The sequence below is a fragment of the Tiliqua scincoides genome, chromosome 1 (genome assembly GCF_035046505.1).
Source record: "Tiliqua scincoides isolate rTilSci1 chromosome 1, rTilSci1.hap2, whole genome shotgun sequence".
Classification (NCBI taxonomy): domain Eukaryota; kingdom Metazoa; phylum Chordata; class Lepidosauria; order Squamata; family Scincidae; genus Tiliqua; species Tiliqua scincoides.
This window is the reverse complement of record NC_089821.1, coordinates 246,603,770-246,620,301: the sequence shown is the minus strand read 5'-3', so window position 1 is coordinate 246,620,301 and position 16,532 is coordinate 246,603,770. Positions and strand designations below refer to the sequence as shown.

Below are 16,532 nucleotides of genomic sequence, written 5' to 3'. Positions count from 1 at the left end.
AAGAACGTGTTGCTGACACAGAGACCGTGATGACAGCAAAACCCTAGCAGGCGTTGGCCATTTTCGTTCATCTTCCCAGTGCCGAACTGACCTAAGCAAGTGGGCCACAAACTGTTATCAGCACCAACTCTAGCATTGAAGTCGCCGAGGATGAACAATGGCTCTTTTACTGGGATCTTCTTGATAGTGGTGGCCAGGTCATCATAAAATTTGTCTTTGGCTTCTGCTGGAGACGACAGAGTCGGTGCATAAGCACTGATGAGAGTGACAGGTCCTGCTGATGACTGGAGCTGCAGGGACAAAATTCTTTCACTTCCCATAGTAGGTGGGATGATGGATTTCAGCAGGGTATTTCTGACCGCAAAGCCAACACCATGTTCCCTGGTTTCGTTTGGTGGTTTTCCCTGCCAGAAAAATGAGAAATTTCGCTCTTTGACAGATCCGGAATCTGGCAGCCTCGTCTCTTGAAGGGCGACGATGTCCATCTGCAGTCTGCTCAGCTCCATGTCGATGACAGCTGTTTTGCGTGCATCGTCTATTGCTTGCAGGTCATCAGAGAAGCCAGGTGTCATTGTCCTAACGTTCCAGGTGCCCAGCTTTAGGGCAGGAGTTTTCTGTTTTCTATTGCATGGTGCAGAGTTGTCGATCCGCTTGTCGGTTTTCACCCTAAACCCCACGCACCCCGTGAGGTTAACGGACCGTGGCGAGGCAACACTTTACTGGCTGGGGACTGCCCAGCTTAAGGCGGGCGGTAGCTGCCCAATGAGATGCAATGATCTCTCTCACCGTCGGAAGCAGCCCCTGGCGTCATGCCCTATGCCAATCGAGCAAAGACTTATAACCGGTAACTGCTGCTTCCCGTGTTGTGCCGATGCCGTATGGCGAAGTTGGAGTGTCCTCTCCAGTGCGCGAAGCCTGGGTAAAGAAGGTATGGAGGATAGGCTGTTACCCATGCAGCAAATCCCCCCTCTCCACGTCGCTGGAATGATCCAATGGAAAGGCAGAAACCAATACGGTTGGTTCCAGCGGCGTCGCAGGAGTTGCCAGAACGTGACTGTGTGCAGCCATGAACTGCCTGAGGGACTCCGGCTCCTGATTTTGCCTCGAGGTTGACTCCTGAAGCCTTTTCCATAACTGGATGTAGCCACAAGGCAGTGGAGGTTTGGAATCAGAGTTTTCCTTCTCTTCCACACTTCTCTTCTCTTCTCCTCCACACTTCAATGGTGATTAAAACTACTCAGAAGTAAGTCCCATTCTAGTCCATGGGGCTTACTCCCAGGAAAGTGTGGATTGGATTGTAGCCTAAATCTCATGCTTTGGCTTGCTGGGAAGACATGCTTGCTGGGCTGTTTTGTTGGTGTAGACTGGAGCATGGAGAGCCTGCACCATCCCAGTCTGAAGGGGGAGATTGGGCAAACACTCCCTGAGGTAGGTAGGGGAGTGTGTGTGTGAGTCTGTGAGAGAGAGAGAGAGAGAGAGAGAGAGAGACTCCACCTTGCAAAAACGTGTTCTGGCTACAGAGGTTTTCCGTCCCCCCTTCCCCTCTTTGCTGGCTCAGGGGCTCCAGGAGTGTTATTGTTCCTTGCCAAGGGGAACCTCTTCCATGGCTCCAGGGCTATTCCCTGCCTGTGCCAGGCAGAGCCTTTTTGCAGTGTTTTGGGCTGCCTTGAAAAGGATGGAGATGCCAGCGCAGGGCAAAGGAGCCAAAGGTGTGTGAAAGCCAACTTTCAATTCCCCCCAACCTATTCACATTGAGACAAATCCGCATATAAAAAATCTGTGGGTAAATAGGTTGCACCTGTGTTTCTTTTTGAACCTTCACCTGCCTCTGCTCCTGTGTGTTCACTAAAAGTAGCAAACTAGCTGGGTGGTAGAATTTAACAGGAAATGGGGTCTTCTGCTGATTGCTCTGCTTGCTATAGTTAACCCCCTTTTTCCAACAGTAATGACATAAGTTTTGATTACATTCAAGAAGAAAATTAAGGTGACACCCAGAAGGAAAGGAACACTCAATGTAAGCAGCTGCTGCTGTTGATGCTTCGTACCCCAGTTAGAGCTAAGCCAAATGAGAGAGAAGAATAGTTCAAACATTTCCAAGTCCATCCCAAAGGCCCCCAGATCTGGGAGGATGGCAAAGGAGTGTATCCCTTCCCCCAGTTGCTGAGGCAACATTCCCCACTTCTTGTTCTGTGCTGAAAGGCAAAGATATGCAGTAAAATTGAGGGCACCAAGCAAGAAAAACTTGGAAACTGGCAATATTTTCTCCAGACTGAGGGTAAAGAAAGCACTTGCACTGCCATTACTCTAACTGAAGGGGAAAGAGGTTTGTCAGAGAAGCAATAGCAGCCGCTTGTAACCCCAGTAGAAACTTTGCTACAGCAGCAGCATCACTTTGGGAAAATGCTGTGTCTTGGAGACATGCATAAGAGACATTTCTCAGGTGTGATCCAAGAACAAGGGACTAGGGAAGCTTAACCTGTTGAACTTCTGCCTGGACACATCTTGCCCCAGTCTACTGTTGAGCTGAAAAGCCAAGGCAGTGTAGGTACAGGAAGCCTAATCTGGAAAGAAAAAAAAGCCAAACATCCAGATGGAAATTACAATGTACTCTTGATATCTTTTATTGATAGACTGTTCAAAAGATTTGATATCCTAACGGAATGCAATTTGAAAATAAATGGTATAACCTGCCTCTAAACTACCAATACATTCAAAGGGCTAATGCCATACATCCGGGAATAAAGATAATCAAATGCAACAGAAACACAAGCTAAATATTGTCCAAGTGGGCAACTGCCTCTGGCATCCTAATAAAATTCAAATATGGACCAGTACCATGCAGTTTTGACTCTGTGCTTGTCATAAGGTTCTTAGGTGGTAAGTTACTGAAATTCCTTCAGGATACATTGATATGGAAAAGGAACACATCCTCCTATATATTTTCAGGATAATGTTCACCAAAACAAAAATAGAGACCCACAAAATAACTTCTTCCTCAAAGTTTTCCAATATAGTTCTAAGTCAGTCCACAGGCTATAAAGATGAAGAGGCAGGACACCATCTAATCTTTTCAATACAGGAATAAACTGTCCTTCTAGCCAGTGGAAAATGCATATATGCAGTATACATTTGTGTCTATTTTCTCCAGAGATAAAGGCAGAATGAGCCTTGATTATACTTGATCCCCCTTAAATTTGACAGCCCTTCATACAGTTTGAAGATTGAGAAAGGCTGTTCATTTTGTGGAATGGAGGGGATTTGAAAAAATCTCAGGAGAGGATAGGAAGGGACTTTCATAAACGTTGGCAAATGCTAAGCATACCTTCTTGCCTTCTTGTTATTTTGGTTCCCGTTGTTGACATTTTTAGAGACTGTCCACTGTGACGGAGGAAATAAATTAACTCAGGGACTCTTTCCCAGGCTGCCTGGCTTCAGAGAGGTTGGAAGACTGCCCTGGGACACTGAGAGATGCAGAAACTCGGATACAACTTACTTTTAACAGAAAACATGCATGTTGATCTCTCAAGCTGCACTGTAGGTGGAAAATGTTTGTAAAAGGAACAAACAAGGGTTGCGAGAGATCCAACCAGTGTTATCCTCCTGTTCAGTGTCAAATGCTGCTTCTCACAGAAAACAGCTGTATTCAGTCAGTCCTGAGTAGAAAGTTTATCAGCTAGATTTCAGGTAGGAGGAAGAAACTGATTTGCAGAGCTGAAATTAGAACTTAACATAAAATACCAGTTGGATCAACCGAAATTTCCATGTAATCCAGTATCTTATTTCTTACAATGACCAAATAAGGTCTCTGGGATTCCCATAACCAGAAGATGGGAAGACCCATCAACTGATATTCACAGGCATACTGCCTCCAAGACTGCAGGTAACAAATATCCATCATAACTTGTAACATTGATAGACTTGCCTTCCATGAATTTGTCTAATCACTTTCTAAAGCCTTATGGTGCCCAGCAAACACACTTGTAGCTCAGCCAGATCCTTCAGCTATTTAGGCCATCCCTAACAGCTCAATTATGGGCTCATTGCCTTTTGCTTACTAAGCAGAGCTACCCTCCTGAATAGAACAACCTGAAAAATGTTGCCCAATAATATTCACATAAACTGTATAGTTTTCATAGTTTATTTCAGCCATATTGAGCTTGGAACACACATCTTTTTATATTACAATGTTATTCTGCTGAACATTAAACAAGACACCTATCATGTTAAAAACACACACACATATTCATAGCCATGAGTTTAGATTTCTTCACTGGGAGCTAGGATGCAAAAGCAAGAAGCCAATGTTTGGATTGCTCTTTTGTGAGCATTCCCTGTGTGGGTCTGCTTGTTGTGGTAAACACCAAAGCATGAAGGAAAGATGCCTGTCAACACATTACGGACACACACAAGGGAACAGCAGTTGATCTTATCCCCCTAAGCACACGTCCCCAGTGGTGTAGCAAAGGTAGGGTCCTGGGGTACACTCCCCCACCCCCGCAGCAGAGTGGCAGTTTTCCACTGTGTGTGCTGAGGGCAGGTGACAGCACTTTCCTGAGTTACATGGCAAACACCACAAAACTGGCCTGCACGTCCACCCACAGCTCTGTACAGCTCCAAATGGAGCCATTTTCAGAGCCAAGGGCTACACATGTGCTGGAGAGGGAGTTGATAGCACACGTGCAGGGGGTGCTACACTGCTCCATAATATTACCGAGCCCCAGGAGACACCTGGTAGGCAAACACAACTGTACATTCCCAAATGTTTGGAGACACATCTCCTTCATGCATTTATCACAACAAACATGGTTGCCATTTGAATCAGCCTAACTTCAATTTCTTGTATGTTGTTGAGCAAGGGCAAGCTCCATAAGTTTGCCTTTTAGATATGGAATGTCTTGCTGAATCACCAAAAATCCTGACCCACAAATGTCTTTTAAAAAAACATAAAATTGACAACAGCAGAAAAAAGTTCATCTCTTGAAAGAAGCAGGAGAGCCAGTTATGAAATGTTGGTGTGACCTTTGAAGGGGTGCCGAGACCTGCCATCTAGGGGCACAGGGTTAAGTTAAGCTAAGCTATTTAGTTTATCTTGCAGTACCTTTTTCAAAAGGCCCTTTGGATCAATTCATAGCTCTTGCTACAATACATTTTCCTTCCAAGCTAAACAGCCTCAAACAAGAGGAGGGACAGGGGAAGATGCAACTGAAATTTATAAAATTGTGCATGTACAAGAAAGAGACATTATTTTCCAGCTCTCCACACTAGAACCAGGAAGTCAGTCAATGAAACTGATTGGTGGGAGACTTCGGATGGGCAAAAAGGAGGTACTTCTTCACAAACTATATACACTGTGGAACCACAAGATGTAGGAACAGCAATAAGCTTGAGTGATTTTTGCAACAGGACTGTACAAATGCATGGAGAACAGGTCTATCAAAGGCTACTAGTCATAATGGCTATGTGCAGCCTTCAGGTTCAGTGGCAGTATGCCTGCAAATACAGGCATAATGCCTGTATTTCAGGGAGGAATGGTGGGAGAACAACAGGCCCTCTCTCCTCCTACCTGTGAGGTTCTGAGCAGCTGGTGATCCACAGTGGGAAATAAAATACTGATGGGCCTTATCGAGTATAAAGGGAAAAGGAACAATAAAAAAATACAAGAGGAGCTCTGCTTTAATGGGGCAAAATTTTGTGTGGCTTGCACATGTTCAGGCGGGACACAGCTCCCATTATCCAGGCATCAAAAGAAAAAAAGACACATGGGAATAGATATACGAGAAACTTATGTGTCTTATGGATAAGAACTGCCTCTGTTCACAGGATTTTTTTTTAATTGGGAAAGAATCATGCTTATGAGCATCTGCCTAAAGAACATGCTCTTTCAAGTTGAACATTTCTTTATAATATAGAACAGCCATTTTCAACCACTATGCCGTGGCACACTGGTGTGCCACAGGAATTTGGGGGAAGGTCATTTATTGGGAGATGTGAGCCCCACTGGCAGCATGGTGTGCCCTGTCAATTGTCAACAACCTGGTGGTGTGCCTTGGCCATTTTAGTGCCTTCTCAGTGTGCCGGGAGATGAAAAAGGTTGAAAATCACTGATATAGAATAATAAATAATATGACAAACCTAGTTCAGCTTCCATCATTGACAGTGAAGCACTGCAGACATTGTACATTTGACAAGTTACTATCTTCCAGTCCAACGCATCTCACAGGATTACTGGAAGGCTATAAGAAAAGCCATGCAGAAACACTTGGTAATGGTTTTACAACATTCACCTTTTTAAAGGAAAACCACTTTTTCAATGGGATTGGCACAGACTGGCAAAGCTAGGAGGGGAAAAACGTTATTGGGGAGAAAATTTTTTTTCTTCTGCTAGACTGGGCTCATAGGAGCAAACATGATGGGAAATTACTATGGTTACAAAGTTTCTATATAAAAAACAAGAGATTACACTGTACCAATCCAGAAGGCAAAAAATAGAATCACCATTGCTACAGATTAATCCACAAGTTTATATGCAAGATCTTTTCAGAAGCATTTGATCATTAGATCTTTTATCATTTACAGGTAGAGCCTATTTATCCGCGTTAGTTCCGTTCCGTGACTCAGCCTTATTAACAAAAACACGTGTGCTAAATTCCACAGAGTTACGCAAATGAACTGCAGCCAGACACTTCCGGATGGAAGGAAACTAAGGCAGCTGTTATCAATCCCCTCCCCTTCATACTCAGACCTCCCCATTGCTAGCTGTCCCCCTGAGCTTTTAAGAGTCCAGCCCTATGCATTTCTACTGAAAAGTAAGCCCCATTGTAGTCAATGGGACTTACTCCCAGGAAAGTGTGGAGAAGATTGTAGGCTAAATCACATGCTTTGCTTGCTGGGAAGGCTTGCTTGTGTCGATGATAGCCTGCACCATCTGGGGGGGGGGTTTGCTTGTGTCGGTGATTGCCTGCACCATTGGGGGAGGGAAATTCGGCAAACACTCCTCTGTTGCTACCACACCTGCCCCTGAGAGAGAGAGAGAGTGTGTGTGTGTGCGCGCGTGTGTGTGTGTGTGTGAGAGAGAGAGAGAGAGAGCACGCTCCACCTTGCTGCATGAGTTCTGGCTACAGAGGTTTTCTGCCCCGCCCCTTCCCCTCTTCAGCCTTTTTGCTGGCTCAGGTGCTCCAGGAATTTTACTGTTCCTTGCAAGGGGAACCTCTTCCAGGGCTCCAGGGCTATTTCCCTGCCTGGGCGAGGCAGAGCCTTTTTGCGGTGTTTAGGGCTGCCTGGAAAAGGATCGAGATGACAGCGTAGGGCAAAGGAGGCAAAGGTGTGTGAGACTTTCAGTATCCATTCACGTTGAGACAAATCAGCAGATAAAAAATCCCTGGATAAATAGGCTGCACCTGTATTTCTAACAGCTGTGATCTGATCTTTGAAATGCCACAGCAACCCAACTGCTTATGGTGAAACCTCCATTTAACAAACTTGGAAAATAGACATTTTCTGCTTCACTGAAAAGGTTTTTGATCTTTGAAGCCCTTTTATAGCTTAGGGCCAAGGACCACCTTCTTCCATATCAAATGACCTGCCCCAGCAGTCATCTGGGGAACCCTTCTATGGGTACCACCAGTCTCCACGGCCTAGCTAGAGGCAACAAGAGATGGGCCTACTCTGCAGTGGTACTGCAACTATGGAACTACCTCTCTATTGAATTAAGAACCCTCCCCTATTAGCTTTCTGGTAGGGACTTGAGGCATTTTTTCCCAATAATGTTTGCTCTCTGAACATCACGTCTAATGCTTTATTAGTTCTCTGCTTTACAGTAATTTTAATGCTTTGTATTTTTAATATTGATTATATTTGTTTTGGATCCCCTTAAGGGGAAAAAGGCAAAATAAAAGTAAACATTATTTTTAATGTTTTATTGCTTTGAGGTTGTAAGCTGCCCTGGTACCTTTTCCAGTATGGAGAATATTATTATTGTCAGGGCAGCAGGGGATGATATCCCTTGCCAGGGCAGCAGGGGAGGATAGCAGAGTGGCATGGGAGCGTAGAGAGACAGCACAAGAAGCAGGCGATCCCAAACAGAGCCAAAGAAGCAGACAAAGGCTTGTTTGTTGCAGAAACATGTATTGGTAAAAGGAGCAGGCAGAAGCGGAGTCAGTCATATAGTCCAGAAGTCAGGGATACAGCAGGTCACAGTCACAATAAGACAGTCCAAGTCAAAGAACAAACCAGCAGCACGACATGCAGAAACTCCACTACAACAACCCACATTTGAGTCTGCTCTTGCCCCCATATATACTGGGGCCAGCCAATCAGAGCCGGGCGACCTCATAGTCACAAGACTGTCTTGTGACCCACTCTGATTGGCTGTCCAGTGGTGCATTGCAACACCCCATCACAGCCTACGTGACTCTGCACACATCTCTTCCCCAAGTCACCTGACTCCCACCTGCAACAGGTGCAGCTGATTACTAATCAGCATACATATACAGTGCTGCTGTTTTTAATTTACATTTTACACCAGGCCTGGACATCAAGGCCCCTCCTGCCACATCCTGGCTTATAACAATTCAGGGCCTGGGATGCCAAATTATAGTAGTTACATACAGTTTTTCAACAAAAAGTTCACAAAGGAATTTACCAACAAAGGGCACAACCCTATCCTGCGCTGAAACATGCAAGCCAGGAGGCACTGTATCCAGTGCAGGATAAGGGCCAAAAGCGGCTCAGCGAGAGACAAGGGGAAACTTTTCCCCTTACCTCTGGGTAAAGTGTCTTCTCCCCTATGGGTCACCTTGCACTTGTGCCACCTCTTGAGGTGGCGCAAGTCTGAGGAGAACAGAGCGGCTTATAGCCACTCCCATCTCCCCGGGAACAGGGGTTGCAATCTAGCATACCTAGCAGGAGGTGGGCAGGAGGTCTGGTCTAGAGGGTAGAGCCTCCGTTAGCCCGAAGATAACATCAGAAGGTCATCAGTTCGAGGACACTGGCAGCTTCCTGAACAGCTGAGAATGGCGAGACCTTGAAGCAGATGACAAGCCCAGCTGAGTGATTGCACCTGCTCTTGGTGTGAGCAAGAAGCATCTTGGCTGCCTCCATGTGAGAGATGGAGCTGCTTGCCAGCCTGCGTGGAAGAACTGGAGGCCAGAAGTGAGACCAAGCCAGGAAGATCCATTCTGAAATGTTGTTGGTTCTTGAAAGAGAGAACCTCTATGATTGTAAAAATCCCCTTGAGGGACTTAGAAATGCCTGCCTATTTAAACCGCCTTGAATAAAGTCAGAGGAGTAATCCAATGACCAGAAAGGCGGTATATAAATACCAAGTTATTATTTATTTATTTATAACTGCCGGATTCAAGACCCGCCTCCTACTCCCCACCTGCCCGCCCCCGAGGCTACTCACTGCCCACCCTCCCCCGCCATGGAATGCCTGCCTCCTCCCCACCTCCTCTCTGCCTACCTCAGAGCCTTGCGTTGGCCCAGCTGGGCTGACACAAGACTCAGTCTCTCCATCGGCATGGAGGCTTGTTCCAGCTTCCGCAGGCCGGCATGCCTCTGTGCGCTGGCCTAGCCAACTCCCGAGGAGGCACACATTTGTGACCCTCCTGGGCCAGCGCAAGGAACTTAGTTTCAAACAATCCTAGTGGCAAGAAAGCATCAGCAAACTCAGCCAACAGTGGAGAAGCAAAGAACACATTACATTTGGGCATGGTCAAATCACAAGACCATTTTGCACTACTCATCTGTGAATATGTTGTGTGAACAAGGTTTTACATAAGTGGTTCCCAAACTGTGAGCCATGGTTCCCTGGGTTGCTGCGGACACCAGCCAGGGGAGCTGCAGAGTCCTCGCAAAAAACCTGCTGCCCTATACAATGTATAGGATTGTAGCACTAATAGGGAGCCATGGCCAATAGCCCAGTACACCAAGTCAAAAAAATTTGGGAAGCACTGGTTCACATGATAGCCGCCCTGGGTCCCTTTTTGGGAGAAGGGCGGGATAAAAATAAAGTTTTTTTATTATTATTATTATTATTGATAAATAGAAAATTTCCCATGTCAGGCAAACCACTGGGAATTAGCATTTGAGTGACAATATAGGGTTGATTCTGGTATGGTCAATCCCACACAACTCAATCCTGCAAGACTGACATGGCAAAATGACTTTGGAATGACTTTGTCACATTCAGAAATAACATGAGAAGTACTCTATTTTCCTGATCAAAAGAGGAAACACTGTTAATTCTAAAATAGGTGTCCTTGTAGACCAATAAATTATCTCACTATAAAAGATGAATGAGCTGACATATACATCTTTTAGAGAGAAGAGTAACTATCACCCCAAAAGTCAAGGTTATCAGCTTTAATAGTAAATATAAATTTAATAAAGAGCCAGAATATAAGCCATCAGTAATACCAACGCATTAATATTATTACATAGACATTTATTGGTACACCCTAAGATATATAATTGTGGCCACAATGCATTTATGGATTACATACCTGAATACTCACTTCATTCTTTTTACACCATGACTCAAAAATACGGCAGCTTTAGTGCCTTCTTGACAGATAGGAGACATAAATTCAAAACAGCATACTGAAAGCAATTGAGGTGACAGGAGCAAACACATTAATAGATACATTGATCAAACACTGCTCTTACAGTTCACCAGAACACTTATTTTTCAAGCCAATATAGAACTCTATTCTAAGTAACACCCAAGGCCAGCATTGTAGAAAGACCTTTTAAAACTGAAATCATATCACTGAACATGCTCTACAAGATCACTGTTTCAACCTATTTTAATACTCAGTTACCTATTACAGGTGCCCTCCCTGCCATATCTGCAGATACAAGAAGCTCACATGCTGTTACCATACCTTTGATTTTGTTTAGCACCACTGGAAGCAGGGTGTTTCTTGCTTTCACAAAGGAACAGTCTTGCTTCACTGAAGAATGTGAGTGCAGGCAACCACCCTGCACACTAGAGGGAGATGAACTGAACAATAACAGGAAGCAGAAACAAAGCAGTTCCTTTGTGAAACCAGGAACAAAATCAAAGGTACTGTAATGGCGTGGGAGCTACTATGTACTATAAATAGGGTTCCCCTGTATTTGTGGTTTCCACATCTGCAGGGGGAGGCACGGAACAGAATCCCTGCAGATACAAGGGGGTGAACCTGTATATGAAAAGCCTCTTGGGCAGGGGTGCTCAATAGGTAGATCGCGATTTACCGGTAGATCGCGAGGCAAAATGAGTAGATCGCAGAGCCCTGTCTCTCCAAACTGTTAATATGTCAGTTTCGTCTAGTGACTAGACGAAACTGACATATTTAGCTGACACTAAACTGACACTGAAACTGACACTTTAGCTGCTCTTCAGGCATACAGCAACAAAACTGACTAGACTCTAGTCAGTTTCATCAGTTTCGTGGCGCTGCATGCCGGAAGAGCAGGAGCTAAAGTGAGCGGCGGTGGGAGGGGGAGCTGGGCTGCACTGGACTGAGGCGCTTCCTGGGGCTCCGTAGTGGAAGGGGGGAGGGGCGGGAGTTCGAGATGAAGTCGCTCTGATGGCGGTTGCTGCGGGAGGCCCCGAGTGACCCTCCCCTTCCCTTCCAGTCAGGTCCGGCCCGGCCCAGCCCAGCCATGCCTGGCCCAGCCGCCCCTGTAGGAGCCCAGAGGTAAGTGCTGCGGCCGCTGCCGCTCTCGGTCGGGGCTGACAGGTGAGACGACCCCCCTGGTCCCCCCTGGTCCCCCCACCGCTGCAGGAGGAGGGCCGGTGGGAGCAGTGTCTCCCCCGCCTGCCACCTGCATGCGCAACCCCTCTCCATGGAAATGGGGAAGCCCCCCGCCCCTTCCGAGGAGGACCTGCGACGCCTCCCTCTCCCTGCTGGTCTCGGGGCGCAGCCACAAAGAGTTTGGGGGGGCGGGGAGTGGGGAGCTCCTCCCCCCCATAGTGCAGCAAGGCTGGGCATGTGCCTCTTGGGGGGACCTGTGGCTGCCCCCAGTATGTGGGGTAGGGAGAGAGGAGAGGCCTCCCATGTGCTTCCTGAAGCATCTGGTGGGCCACTGTGGGGCACAGGAAGCTGGACTTGGTGGGCCTCCTCTGACCTGGTCCAGCAGGGGCTCCATACATCAAAGGGGGTGTCTGTCAGATGCTTCCTTCCCCCCTGGTAGATCTCCAGGCCTTGCTGGGTTTCAAAGTAGCTCTCAAGCCAAAAAAGTGTGAGCACCCCTGCTCTTGGGTATACACAATTATGCTCAAAGACAGCTTGAAATTCAAAGGTAATATGATAAATCTTGAGTCCTATTTCATGCAAATGTTGTTTCTATGCATAAAAGGAACTAAGGTTCTTCTGTAGGTTCAATTATGTATTTCCACAAAATAGAATCCTAGTGGCCTCTATAATAATTTGAAATAAACATTTGAAATACACCTGCAACTGTATACCAATGATGGGGGGGTGTGTGGGAGGGATTTTTTATATATTTATGCAAGACAAAAATTTCAGTAAATTAGGAAAAGAACGTGAAGCAAATGTACTTCAGATGTCTCAAATTCAAGACTTCTAGAAGTTGTGCCTTGGTGTTAGGGAAAAGATAAATTAGTATCAAGTATGAGTCTTCACATTCCATGATTGTTAAGGTAACAAAAATATCTTGCCCCCACCAAATTACGGGGCATCTCATGAAGGTCTGCAACACAGCTCTAGAAACATTACTTTCATTTGTTTTCCGATTATGAAAACTTCCTTTAAAATGTTATTGTAATAATTCAACATTGGCTGCAGCTTTCTCGACAGCTGGTATTTCTTTAACAAAAATGTCTCAAATGGATTACATACAACATTCTTTCAAAGACTTAATTTCCTTTCAGTGAAAAAAGCTAAAACACTAAAAAGTGCAGGAGTTTAAGTCTTGAGACATAATTAGCTCTAAAATGTTATTGTATAGAGTTCCACTGAAATTTCTGTGGTGATACAATCTTGGCAATATTTTTAGGTTTGGGGAAAAAAGAGCAATCTACTCTTCTACAGCACTTCTAGCCTGCGTTGGCTTGGTCATGTTGTGAGAATGGATGATGGCCGGACCCCAAAAGATCTCCTCTATGGAGAACTCGTGCAAGGAAAGCGCCCTATAGGTAGACCACAGCTGCGATACAAGGACATCTGCAAGAGGGATCTGAAGGCCTTAGGAGTGGACCTCAACAGGTGGGAAACCCTGGCCTCTGAGCGGCCCGCTTGGAGGCAGGCTGTGCAGCATGGCCTTTCCCAGTTTGAAGAGACACTTGGCCAACAGTCTGAGGCAAAGAGGCAAAGAAGGAAGGCCCATAGCCAGGGAGACAGACCAGGGACACACTACACTTGCTCCCAGTGTGGAAGGGATTGTCACTCCCGAATCGGCCTTTTCAGCCACACTAGACGCTGTGCCAGAACCACCATCCAGAGCACGATACCATAGTCTTTCGAGACTGAAGGTTGCCATCCATATATAGAATATCTTATGCTACACAGGATTTCAAAATGAAATACAGTATGACATTACATAACACATAGAGCACGGATGGTTTAGTGATTCTGGTGTTAGATCTGGAAGATCTAGGTTTGACGCCCTGGTTAGCCTAGATGAAGTTTCCTGGGTGTCATTGGACCAGTCACTAGCTCTTAGCCTCACAGGGTTCTTACAAGGACAAAAGGAAGGAAGAAACCATGTACACCCTGAGCTCCTAGGAGGACAGGTGGTATAAAAATGCAAAATAATTGAAAATGTGCTAACTTACCAAAAGTATTAAGGGACCACAATTACATTAAACCAGTATTCATAAGTCTACTTATATGCTTTAGGAGACAGGGCAGCACAGTGCAAACACAGAACTAGTTGAATAGTTTGCTGGATCTTGGACATAACTGCTAATACACGCAACACTTGATGCTGTCTTGATGTACACTATATGTCAATACAGTATCCAATACCATAAACCTGCAATTTTAGTCAAGATCCAATCAACTGTGAACCATGCAAGCAGTTTCATGTGCATGTTCTTACATGCTTTAAAAAACAAAACAGCAGCCCTAAGGCTGGTTGCAAGTGGCTTTGACTTTCAAGTATGTAATAAGGCACATGGTTCCGCTGTGCAATGGAAACAATCCCCCTGCCATGCCCAAACCTTTGGCTACAAATCAAGAAGATCTTTGAATTGTGAGCTTCGAAGGAAAGGTTTGATAATGCTATTTTATCTTAGTAAGAGCAGGACAGTCACTACTGAGCATGCACTCTACTGGCACAGGACCTCCTGTTCAGTAGAGGTGGACAGGGATGTAGGTTTTCCCAAATAGTTTTGAATCTGAAATACCTGGTGTCTAATTAGACTGGGATTTTCAGAAAGGAAAATATTCCACGCCACATCACTGATGGGAAAAAAGATGCAGGAACACAAGAACCACACCAAACCTCTTCTTGTCAACATTTATCCCTTATGCTCTCAAAAGCCAGACTAGTTAAATCAATAGTCTTCCCTGTAATTATGTATGGGTTTGAGAGATGGATAGTAAGAATGGTTGACTGAAGAACTAATGCATTTGAATTGTGACGCTGATGAAAGTTGTTACATTTACCATGGACAGCCAGAGTAACCAACAGAGAAATGCTGAAGTGTACAAAACCAGATACATCATTAGAAGCCAAAATTCTGGGACTATGACTGACTTACTTTGACCATGTCATGCGTGCAAGTTCACTAAAGAAGGCAATGATGCTAGGAAGTGTCAGTAAAACAAGAAGGGGCAGACAAAGAACGCACTGGCTCAACACTTTCAGAACAGATACAAAGATGAACATCCAACAATTGAAAGAAGCTGTGCTTGACAAGGCAGCATGGAGAGCTCTCACCTATAAAGTCGTCAAGAGTCAGACTCAACTGAATGGATAAAGAAGTTTTTAAACTACTTTTTTAACTATCTATTTCAGAGATAAACATTTATTTTTGAAAAACCCAAGAGGTTAAATAGGTAAAATAGCTAATTTTGGACAGTTTTGAGATGTCCTTATGAAATGTTGGAACAAACTGCTAGCTGACAAGATGAAAATACGTACTACTTTTTTCTACTCAAACAGGTTTTCACACACACCCCAAATGGGTTATTTTGCTATTAGTGTTACATCTCATATCTACTTTGGCTTGAATTATATGTACATTATGTCCCAGCAAAATTCAACTTTTGTAACAAAGCCAAATTTATAGCCAACAAGTGGTCTGACCAAAGTCACCTTTTCCAAGTTAGATAAAAGACAGGCAGCCCAATCTTGAGCTGCCCAGAACTCCGGGACCCAGTGGCTCCACGGAGGGCTTCCGCCGGATCCTGCGCCTCCTGCGCTACCACAAGAGGCTCCTCAGAGAAGGGGATGTTCGTCCCCTTCCCCCGAGTAAGGGAAGCAGCTCTACAATGGGGCTACTCGCTTTAGCGGCAACCTTTTGGTTGCCGCTAAAGTAAAGGCACTCATGTAGGGCAAGCAGCCCTGACCGAGCGCCTTGGATCCTGCTGAGCTCAGCTCCGCGGATCCACCTCCCCCGACGTGCCTCCCCAACACCCCCGGCCACACCTCCCCCCTCCCCGGAACGCCTCCCCATGCCCCCGACCACATCGGGGAGACTGCCAATCTGCGGAACCTGGGTGCCCGCCGTGCACTGGCAGTTGCTGGGCTAGCTCTGGTGGGAGCCTGGCAGTAAGCCCCGCAAACACGCCTTATGGCACATTCGCGACTGAGGTCCTCAGAACTGAGCCACACCGCAGACCTCAGGTTCGGGCTCTAAAATCAGTCTCTACTTTCATATGAAAGAGAGCTCTCGGCAGATAGAGCTGGGAGAAACACAGTGGCTAAGAGTTAGCTGTGAATTTGGACTTCCCCGATTTGAATCTTGCCTTTGCCATGAATTCTCACTAGCTTAAAGTTAGGCCAAGGCTTGACAAATTTCGCTTATGTTCGTACCTCTGCTATTGCTTTGCATTTTCTCGTCTCCAAGCTGTTGCTACATGCTTCCTTTTTACAGTATATACTAACATCAAATACCTCAACATACAAACATACTCATGACACAATAGTGTCACTTATTGAATGTCTATGTAAATTTTCAGATCTGTACGTAAGCCAATCACTGAGCCCCTTGAGTCCTGCCGTATGCAAATGAAATGTCAGACAACCACACATAACACAAATGATCACAAATGTTGTTAAAGAAATTTGGCACTCAAACAACTGAATGATATGATCATCAGATTACACTTTCTCATCACAGTAACTTTAAACTAGGAAATAACATCAAAAATACTAACACCACCACATCATGGGACACCAAATATTTTTGACATTGACCTGGAGCTCAGGATTTGCTGAGCCCTGATTTAGGCAACACAGGTTCCATCCGATCCAACTTTCCAACACTGGTGCAGAGGCAAGGCAGCCTTGGGGTAATGGAACAAATGTTTCCATACCTTGAGGAGGCATCTGTGACTGCCCCATCAGCACACACC

General features: G+C 45.4%; 1 protein-coding gene across 3 annotated transcripts in view; it reads right to left on the bottom strand.

Moving 5' to 3' along the window:
• Nucleotides 1–16,532, bottom strand: part of LCLAT1 (lysocardiolipin acyltransferase 1) — a 154,851-nt gene that overhangs the window by 113,852 nt on the left and 24,467 nt on the right. The window contains exon 1 of one of the 3 annotated variants that reach the window (XM_066618671.1): nt 6,133–6,205. The exons of the other annotated variants lie outside the window; for them this stretch is intronic. The gene's annotated coding sequence lies outside the window, so the exon portion shown is untranslated. Of the gene's footprint in view, nt 1–6,132; nt 6,206–16,532 lie in introns of those variants that run through there. 3 annotated transcript variants of the gene reach the window in all.